Source organism: Cricetulus griseus, chromosome 7 (assembly GCF_003668045.3).
Source record: "Cricetulus griseus strain 17A/GY chromosome 7, alternate assembly CriGri-PICRH-1.0, whole genome shotgun sequence".
NCBI classification, from domain to species: Eukaryota; Metazoa; Chordata; class Mammalia; order Rodentia; family Cricetidae; genus Cricetulus; species Cricetulus griseus.
Window position 1 is genome coordinate 29,381,124 of NC_048600.1, and position 8,895 is coordinate 29,390,018.

An 8,895-nucleotide genomic window follows, 5' to 3' on the forward strand; every position below is an offset into this window, starting at 1 on the left:
CAACTGAAGGTTGTTTATAGTGGCCATCAACCCACCTCTTTAGATCTTATTGGCAGTGCATGACTAAAGTGCTCTCCAGTCCCAATGGGGAAAATAATCAATTGATAAAAGAGGACCGACTGAGGGAAATGATGCCATTACAGTGATGAGCACCAAACAGGGGCATACTGCTGAGTCAGGAGGAGCCCTCTGGTGCTTGCTCTTTGGATCCTCTAAGTCAGGGTTTGAGTTTGGAAAAAAAATAGTAGGAGTATGTGTGCCTGCAGGACCAAGACTTTAGAAATTCTGTATAAAAGAGATATATTCATAGGATTGTAGAATACATAGGAGCAGAGACACTGGAAGGGCAAAGGAGATAAGTTTATATATTCAGTTTATTCTTCAATTTTTGTATGCTTGAGTCTTTGTGTCCTTGATACAGAAGAATCCTACTCTAGAACAAGATGATCAGAATGGTCTTTGACATGAAGGACTGGAGGCTAAGAACAGCCAAGGGTTGGCTTTGTAAATTCTTCTGTTAACCTGTGAGGGAAGTATGAGAGTTTGCTTGCTTCCATGTTGCAAGAGTCTTGGCAAAGAATAGATGTGATCACTAGGACACACAGCCAGTAAGAAATGAAACCTGTGGGGAGAAGGTCTCCAGTTTTCCCATAGTCTTTCATCTACACCTGGGGTTTCAAAGGGCTGACACTGAAATGTTATCAGTGCTGGGCAGAAGGCTGCATTTCAGTGGAGTTGACTGGGAGAGGACAGTCATGATGCTTGTGTGTCACAGGCCTATTCTCATGGCAGTCTAGAAGATTCTAGACCATAATCAGTGAGCTGGAGTTCAGGGAAAGGACTGTGCGCAAGAAAACAAAAGCAAAAGCTGTGTCAGGAGGGGAAGCAGACAAAGACAAAAAAGATCTGATGGGCTCTGCCTCTCTTACATGGAAGAGATCACTCAGGTTCAGACAGGCAAAGCGATCTATTAAACGTCATACCTTCTCTAAGTTTCTCAGCAGAAGCCATGCTAGAACATTGGTATCATTCCTCCATGGCTCCCTTTTCTTGGGCCTCATATTGTCTAACAATTGCCTGTTCACACAGAAGTATTTTCTTTCAGGGGTTCTTATTCCTCTTCTGCAGGCTATCAGTTGGATCCACACACAGAAATAGGACGATAATTGCTAGTGGGGATCCACACCTGAATGAGGAGTTTGGAGCTCTTGAGGGGTGTGAAAGCCTTCACAGATGGTTTCATGTTACAGAAGAGGAAAATGGATGATCACAAAGAGAAAATAACTTGTGTGTGTTTATCAAAGCTGAGCCAGTGGGAGAAGTTTATTCCATTGCCTTCTTTACCTTCTATCTCCATAAGGACATCAGAAGTGGGACTGAGAGTGATCCAGGCCTATTCTTCTATCATCCAGGACTGGTAAGAACAAACTCTTCATGTCACCTCCCCAGAAGCCATTCCATAAACCTGTCCCCATCTCCCATCCCAAGTGTAACACACAGTTGGACCTGCCCAGCACTGATAACATCTCAGTGTCAGCCCTTTGAAACCCCAGGTGGAGATGAAAGAAGATTATGGGAAAACTGGAGACCTTCTCCCCACAGGTTTCATTTCTTACTGGCTGTGTGTCCTAGTGATCACATCTATTCTTTGCCAGTCTCAATGATTGATGCTGGAACATCTTGCCTGTTCCTCATGAGTTGTTTATGCTGCTTCTCTCTCTGGGATGATACATGACCATCCTGTACACAAGGTCTTCAGACACTGAACCCAAATAATCATTCGTCATCTTCCCACCTCTCCCTAGGTCTTATTTAGCAAAACTCTTTGTGACAATCTCCTTAACCCACAGTGGATGTCTCATTTCATCTGTCTCCTAATTCACTATCAGTAATAATAGGCTCATATGCTGTCTCTCATAGATGAGCAATTTTTTGCCACCTTTGAGATATGCATTTACAAATATTCCACAAACATTCCTTGAAATCCAATCTCTTCTTTGTGCAATACACGTATCTTCTTAAAAGAAAGCTTCATCTCCTTAGCTGTTAATAGAGTCTTGATCTGATAAAGTTTGAATTATTGGTTCTCCTGATTGTATTAGTTTTCAACTTATTTGGTCTTAATTGATCTTTAGATAGGGGAAATCATCAGGGGGTAACTCTACTCCTTAGTGTTTAAAGAATAGCTGGGGTTTCAGATATACAATATCCTACATCCATTTCTCCATTAGCAATAGTACTAATTAGTACTGCCTAAATAGCATGATACAAAACAAAGGTGTGTCTGGCTTTGATAACTCGTGAAACATCTCTCTGGTACATCCCTATCCAGTCATTACCCTCTCCCATCATAATGCCATCATAACCTCCAGTATCCCTGCACAAATCAGCTAGAAAAACATAAGTAGAGCAAGGCAACTTATGTAAACAAGTGAATTGAAAGGCCCCATACTTCTAAATATGTGTTTATGAAATATTTCTTAATATGTGTTTAATGTAAGGACATGACACCCCATTCATCCTACCCAGGGAAGGAATTGAGTAACTCCTGTATGCATTGTTAGAGGGCATTTTATTCAAGACCTTCAAAGTAAATGACTACAAGGGAGAATACAGACAGGAAATTCTGAATTCCAGAGAAGTAAGAAATAAATTACATACAAACATTTCTCAATAATTGGATGGACCTTACATTTATATATAATTTATATATAATATGTGACATGCTAAGAATCACACAAAATTCCAATTTAATTGAGAATACTGTTTTTTTTTTTTTATTGGCTAGTTCTAAGAACTAAAAGTGGCTCAGAAACCAGATAGTAAAAGTTTTAATATATCCACAAAACAAAATTTGCCCTTAAGACAGCCTGCCCGATCTATCTCCATTGTTTGATAATATAACAGATATTTCATGATTTTTAAAAGCTTTCAGAGACATTACTTATAATCATATGAGGAAACTGATATTTACAAAGGTGGAGAGGTGCAAGTCAGTGAAAGTAATCCTGGAAGACCCTGTCAGGACAGGGAGATATTCGTACCTTTTGATTCTCCATCCATATTTGCTAACTGACACCAAAATAATTAATTGGATTATAAATAATCTCAGCCATCTTGGTCACAATTACAGGTCCAGAGCAGTAATTATATTTCTTGGCAATGGTCACTCTGCTCTGGATTGAAAAATGGCTGTGGAGGATTCCATTTAACTGTGTCTGGGAAGCAGCCCTGCCTCCCTTGCCCCACCCCCATCCCCTCGTTGGAGGCCTTGCATTAAGATTCAGGTAGAGGATGATAAAGCTGCTGGTGGGGGTAGGGGTTCTCCACCACTTCCAGAAAATCCTCATCTTTTCCTATGGTTCATGAGTTTCCATTTCCTATACAAATGGTAGGAAAATGTGGTGTCAAATAGCAACTTGGTTGTTAAGAGTAATTCTCCTGTACTGTTGATTCTCTAGCAGTGCTAGGATGGAAGGATTTCCTGACACCTCCCTTCACACAACTGAAGAGCAACCGAGCAGGGTCTTGCATCTGACTGCACTTGCAGGTCTGGCATTCACAACCACATAGATTTTTCCATTTAAAATTCAGTCCTTCTGGGAGATGATGGGAGATGTGCTTGGAAGCAGACAGAATCGACCAGCATTTGTGAGAAGGCAATCAGAGCTATTCCTTGCCTACTAAAATCAGCGAGTGTGTACACTCTGCTCAGGGAATCTGTTCTTTTTGTTACAGAGCAGATGTCTGCAAGGGGCTTGGCAGGCCCCACTCTGTCAAACAGTCCGTTTTTGACAGTTGCTTGCTTGAGGGATGGCTGAAATGCAAAGCATTTCTGATCACAGTATCATATTCATCTGGATATTAATTACTGTGTCTGCCTTGGTATAAATAATTAATTATGCAAAACCCACACAGCTGCTGCTGGACAGAGTTAAGTGACTTGCTGTCAAAGACTCACAGTTCTCTAAAGGAAAGTGGGTGTAGTCAAGCCTGTTCTTGGGGGCTGGAGACAGGGTGCTCATCATAGCACCTCCGTGGTGAGAAGAGAGAACCTTGTCAGTGGATGCAGTGTATGTTTGTGGCTGGCAGTGGGTTCAAATAAAGAAGTGTTTCTGTGGCTGGGATGCCACTCAGTCACAAAAGCACTTGTCTAGTACGGAGGAGGACTGGAGTGCAAATCTCTACAATCTATGTGCAAGGCCAGGGCCATTGACACACATCAGCAATCTCAGCATTGGGAGACAGGTGATAGAGATAGGTTAATTCCCAGAGGTGTTGGGCACAGACTAGATTCTCTGAAAAAAGTTCCAGCCTAAAGGGAGAACCTATTCCAGCAACAACAGAAATATGTTGAAGTTCCTGAAGACTGGCACCTGAGCTTGCCCTCTGACCACATATGAGCTTATGCACAGACCAGCACCAACATGTGCACCATGGATTCTGCATAAGAAGTATGACTGGGTTTACACAGATTGGTCCTCAAAGCAGCTCCTTTGTCAAGTGTTATGGTATAACTCCAGGAATACAAATATCACTTTGAGGGTCATCACAGGCCCAGCTCTGTGGCCTGTCACCCTCCATCAAACCCAAGGGTCTCCACAGTGCACACTGTCACCCTGAGGGTCATTACAACCCCAGTTCAGTAGTCTCTCACTCTCCATCACACCCATAGGCCTCAAAGCCCACACTGTGGAATAGGTGACCATCTTTCTTTGTTCTTAGGCCAGCTCTGGGATCTCCACTTGGCCTTATCCCTTCTGTGGATTTATAGGAGATCATTGCTCTGGTCATGAACACCTATGAGGATGTCTGGTCTACTGAGAGATGATAATGCATCCATTTAAAACATTTTATCTCTAATTGATCCAAGCCTGAATGACTCATTTTTAAATATAGCTCAGTGTTTGATTGATATATAATAAGTGCTAATTCCATGTAATACTTTTTTTTGGCCAAATACCATCTCATACAGCAAAAGTCACTGGAAAGGGGAGGGGAAATCACCTAAAAAATGAATCTTTATTAGATTTGTCAGATGGTTTTAAATAAATATTGATATTTCTGTAAACAAAGCAAGCTGCCTGGATCAGTTGCTTTTCTCATTACTGTGATAAAATCCCTGACAGGAACAACTTTAGGAAAGGAGGGTCTATTCTGATTCACAGATGCCATCCTTCATAGCAAAGAAGTTGTGGCAGAGTTCATGAAGGTGGCCACAATATGACAGAGACTTTCACACACTGCTGAATTAGGAGCCAGGAAGCTGGTGGCAGAAGCAGAGGCAACCTTCAAAAGCCAACTCTAGGGTTTACTTGTGACATCCTCTGAAAAGTCTCACAGCCTTCCTGAACCTTTAGCCACCAACACAAGCTACAACCCAGAGCCACCAGCTAGGACTCAGTGCCCCAAATATGAGCCAATGTGGAGCGGGTGTTTCAGATAAAAAATAATTAACACTGACAAAAAGCTTACATAGGATTTTGGTACAAAAAAAAAGAACAAGTGTTCCTTTGGAGAAGGTGGCTCCAGGGTGATACGATTAAAGAGATCAGTGGGGTCACAGATCAAGGGGTCCTGGCTTTGTCACATCTTGCTTGTAACCTAGGACAGGTCCTATAACATTTCTGTGACTCTGTTTGGCTCTTAAAGTGTATAGAATGAAATGAAAGAAGTGACATGAACAACAAATGGGGATGCTATTTAGAAGATGTGACACAACAATGCACTATGCAGTTGGTTGTGTATTTAGTAAGTCCTGACAAGGCTGTCATTCCAGTAGTCCTGCTTGAATCTGCTCATTCCTTGATTCACAGAGCAAATTTTCCCACAAGTCTGCTGGCCTAAGCATTGGGCCCTGCTGAGAATGAAAGCAAAGGGTCTCGAAACCTGAGTGGGGATCAAAGTCTAGTGAGGAAAGGAAATACTCATCACACAAGAATGAGCAGTGTTGTATGCTAAATGAAATGGTGGGATTTGGGAAGTCAATTTTACAGAGAAACTGATCACATAAGCAGACACCCAGATGAAACAATTGTTCAAGAGCTGGGAGAAGATGTAGGGAAGATGCCAAAATGGGGACCAGAACTCCTTGCTGAGTGTCTGGGAGGCACATGAGTAGCTTTTGGTGAGAGTGAAACAGTTGCTGAAGCTCGTTTGGCTCTCCTTGCTTGATCATCATACTAAACCCTGATCTTGCCCCCTGGGCCTCTTTGTCGGAGGACACCCATGTGCCAGAGGGCAGTTGGATATTACTGAAAGAGCAACTGGCTTCTTTGGGGATTGGAGAAAATAGAGTCTATGGGGAAAAAATCCAGTACATATGCTTTGAAGGAAATAGTATCATATCTGCTGGAGTTGAGACTTTACCTACTGTCCAGTCTTGTCACACAATGTGAAACTACACATCAAAGACACAATGAAGGAAAAACCAAAAAAAACATTCATTGTTTAAATCCACACACATGCCACCTTTAGTATGAGACCAAACGAAACACACAGACTAGGGCCATTTTGTGAGTGTGTGTGTGTGTGTGTGTGTGTGTGTGTGTGTGTGTGTGTGTGTGTGTGTGTGTGCAAACAGATGCTAAGAGTTGAATTGGAATAGGGATCCACCTTGGTGAGGAATGCATCTGGGAAGTTCTGGACTTCACTGAAGACACATTGACACATCCTTCCCATGGGAATATGTGGTTATTTTGTTTTCACATCTGTATGTTTGCGGTGATATATTATTTATGATTTATTAAAGCTTGCCTGAGGATTCACAAAGCAAAGTCACCCACAAGCTATAGATGCCAGGCAGTGGTGGCACACACCTTTAATCCCAGGACTCAGGATTAAGAGGTAGAATGATCTCTGTTAGTTCAAGGTCACATTGCCTACAGGAGATTGATCCAATCTTGAAAGAAACAGCTCACACAAAGGTGATCTCAGCACTTGGGATCACATGCCTTTAATCCCAGCACTACAGAGGTGGAGACAGGAGTGATATGGCTGGGTGGAGAAAGGAATAAAAGGCAGGAGGAGACAGGAATTAAGAACTTTTGCCTCTGAGGATTTGTGGAGACAGGATTGCCATTTCAGTTGGGTAGAGGTAAGATTTACTGGCTTGGCTGCTTTGCTTCTCTAATCTTCAGCTTGAAGCTTGAACCCCAATATCTGTCTCCGAGTCTTTTATTTTTCACGGTACATATGCTGATAACATCAGGTTCTTGAAGGGGTGTTAAACTGCCTGCAGACAGTCATGTGATATATGGAACCTAGGAACTAGAGAACCTCAAAATACCTTTCATTTCCCCACCTGCCTTAAAGGTTCTAATAACTTATTGAACCTCAGCTGGTCTTCCTCAGGAATTCTCAGGCAAGCTCTTGCATTAATACCCAATGTAGAGATTTTACCTTGAGGCCACACCAGTCACATTGGAATATCAGGATTGGTGTAGTTAAAAAGGGCCTCAGCATTTTAAAAACATCTGAACCCATTTCATTTAGCAAAAAACAGGTATCCAGTCAAAGATGGAAGATTGACAAAGAGGAAATATGCATGATAATCTAACTTGGGACACACTTTCTATGTTTTTGACTTCCTAAATTATTTTAACTTTTAAAACTGAAACCATAAAAATGGCAGCTTGCCCCCTAGTAAAAGGAAAGGCTAAAGGAGACACCATGGTTCCAGTGTGTATACCTTCCAGCCCCTTTGTAAGAAACAGCCAATTTCAATACATAAAATTTTAGTTCTAAAATTTACTATAGTGTCTAAGCAATGTGCATACAATGTTGATTTAGATGTGGATTGCTAACCACTAGTCAGGAGAGGTGGAATGCCTGCCATCTTTCTCCATAAGTACTGAGTATCTCCTAAAACCTTGTAGGTTCTGAGAATATAACATCGAATAAGCCTTACTGCAAAGCTGCCATAGATGAAGCACAACAAAATACCCAAATGGACAGGAAGATCCCTCTCCACTCTGTGGAGAACATTAAAGCAGGCACAGGGGTAGTTGCATTTTGACTTTGGATTCGCAGACTCAGGAAAGGGCTTTCTTTTTTTAAAATTAATTATTTTTTATCTTTTTTTTTAACTGAGCTATACATTTTCCTCACTCTCCTTCCCTTCTCTCCTCTCCCCTTCTACCCTGCCCCCTGCTACCCATGCTCCCAATTTACTGAGATCTTGTCTTTTTCCCCTTCCTAGGCAGATCCATGTAAATCTCTCTTAGGATCCTCTTTGTTATTTGGGTTCTCTGGGTGTTTTGGCCTGTAGACTGGGTATTCTTTGCTCTATGTCTAATATCCACTTATGAGTGAGTACATATTATCTTTAGCTGATGGGAAACAATATTGCTGGTGCTCACTTTGGTAGCACATATACTAAGAGTGGGGTGATACAAAGGTTAGCATGGACCCTGTGCAAGCATGACACACAGATCTGTTAAAGTGTTCCATTTTTAAAATATGGAAACAAACAAACAAACAAACAACATTGCTGGGTGTGGTGGGCTCATGTCTATAATCCAAGCAGTTGGGAAGCTCTGGTAAATGGAACTCCTCTGGAGAAGGGCTTTCTGATAGTGTGACATTAGTGGCCTGGAAGAGGGGGAAAGCAAGGAGTTTGAGAGTCTTCTCAGTAGAGAACACAGATTCAGATTCAAAGTGGGTCATGGATTTGGCTTGCCCAGAAACTCACAGGGATCATTGTTGGTGGGGAGAGAAGTTTGGTCACAGCTGTCAATCAGAGATGAATCACTGGACTCACTGAATGGAAAGCTGCCAGCTTGGAGCCCTGGAACCAGTAGCCACCTCTGCAAATATATTCAGTGTCTGTAGGGAAACTTTGGAGATTGGTGAAATAGTTTTGCATACCTGGGACACTCATAAATACACAGAACT

The 8,895-nt window shown here is 41.9% G+C and overlaps 1 non-coding gene across 1 annotated transcript; it reads left to right on the forward strand.

The window, feature by feature from the left end:
• The first annotated feature begins 8,352 nt into the window (after positions 1–8,352).
• Positions 8,353–8,456, forward strand: LOC113836613. Its single transcript, XR_003487008.1, has one exon. It is a non-coding gene; the product is annotated as a U6 spliceosomal RNA (small nuclear RNA).
• The last annotated feature ends 439 nt before the right edge of the window (positions 8,457–8,895 follow it).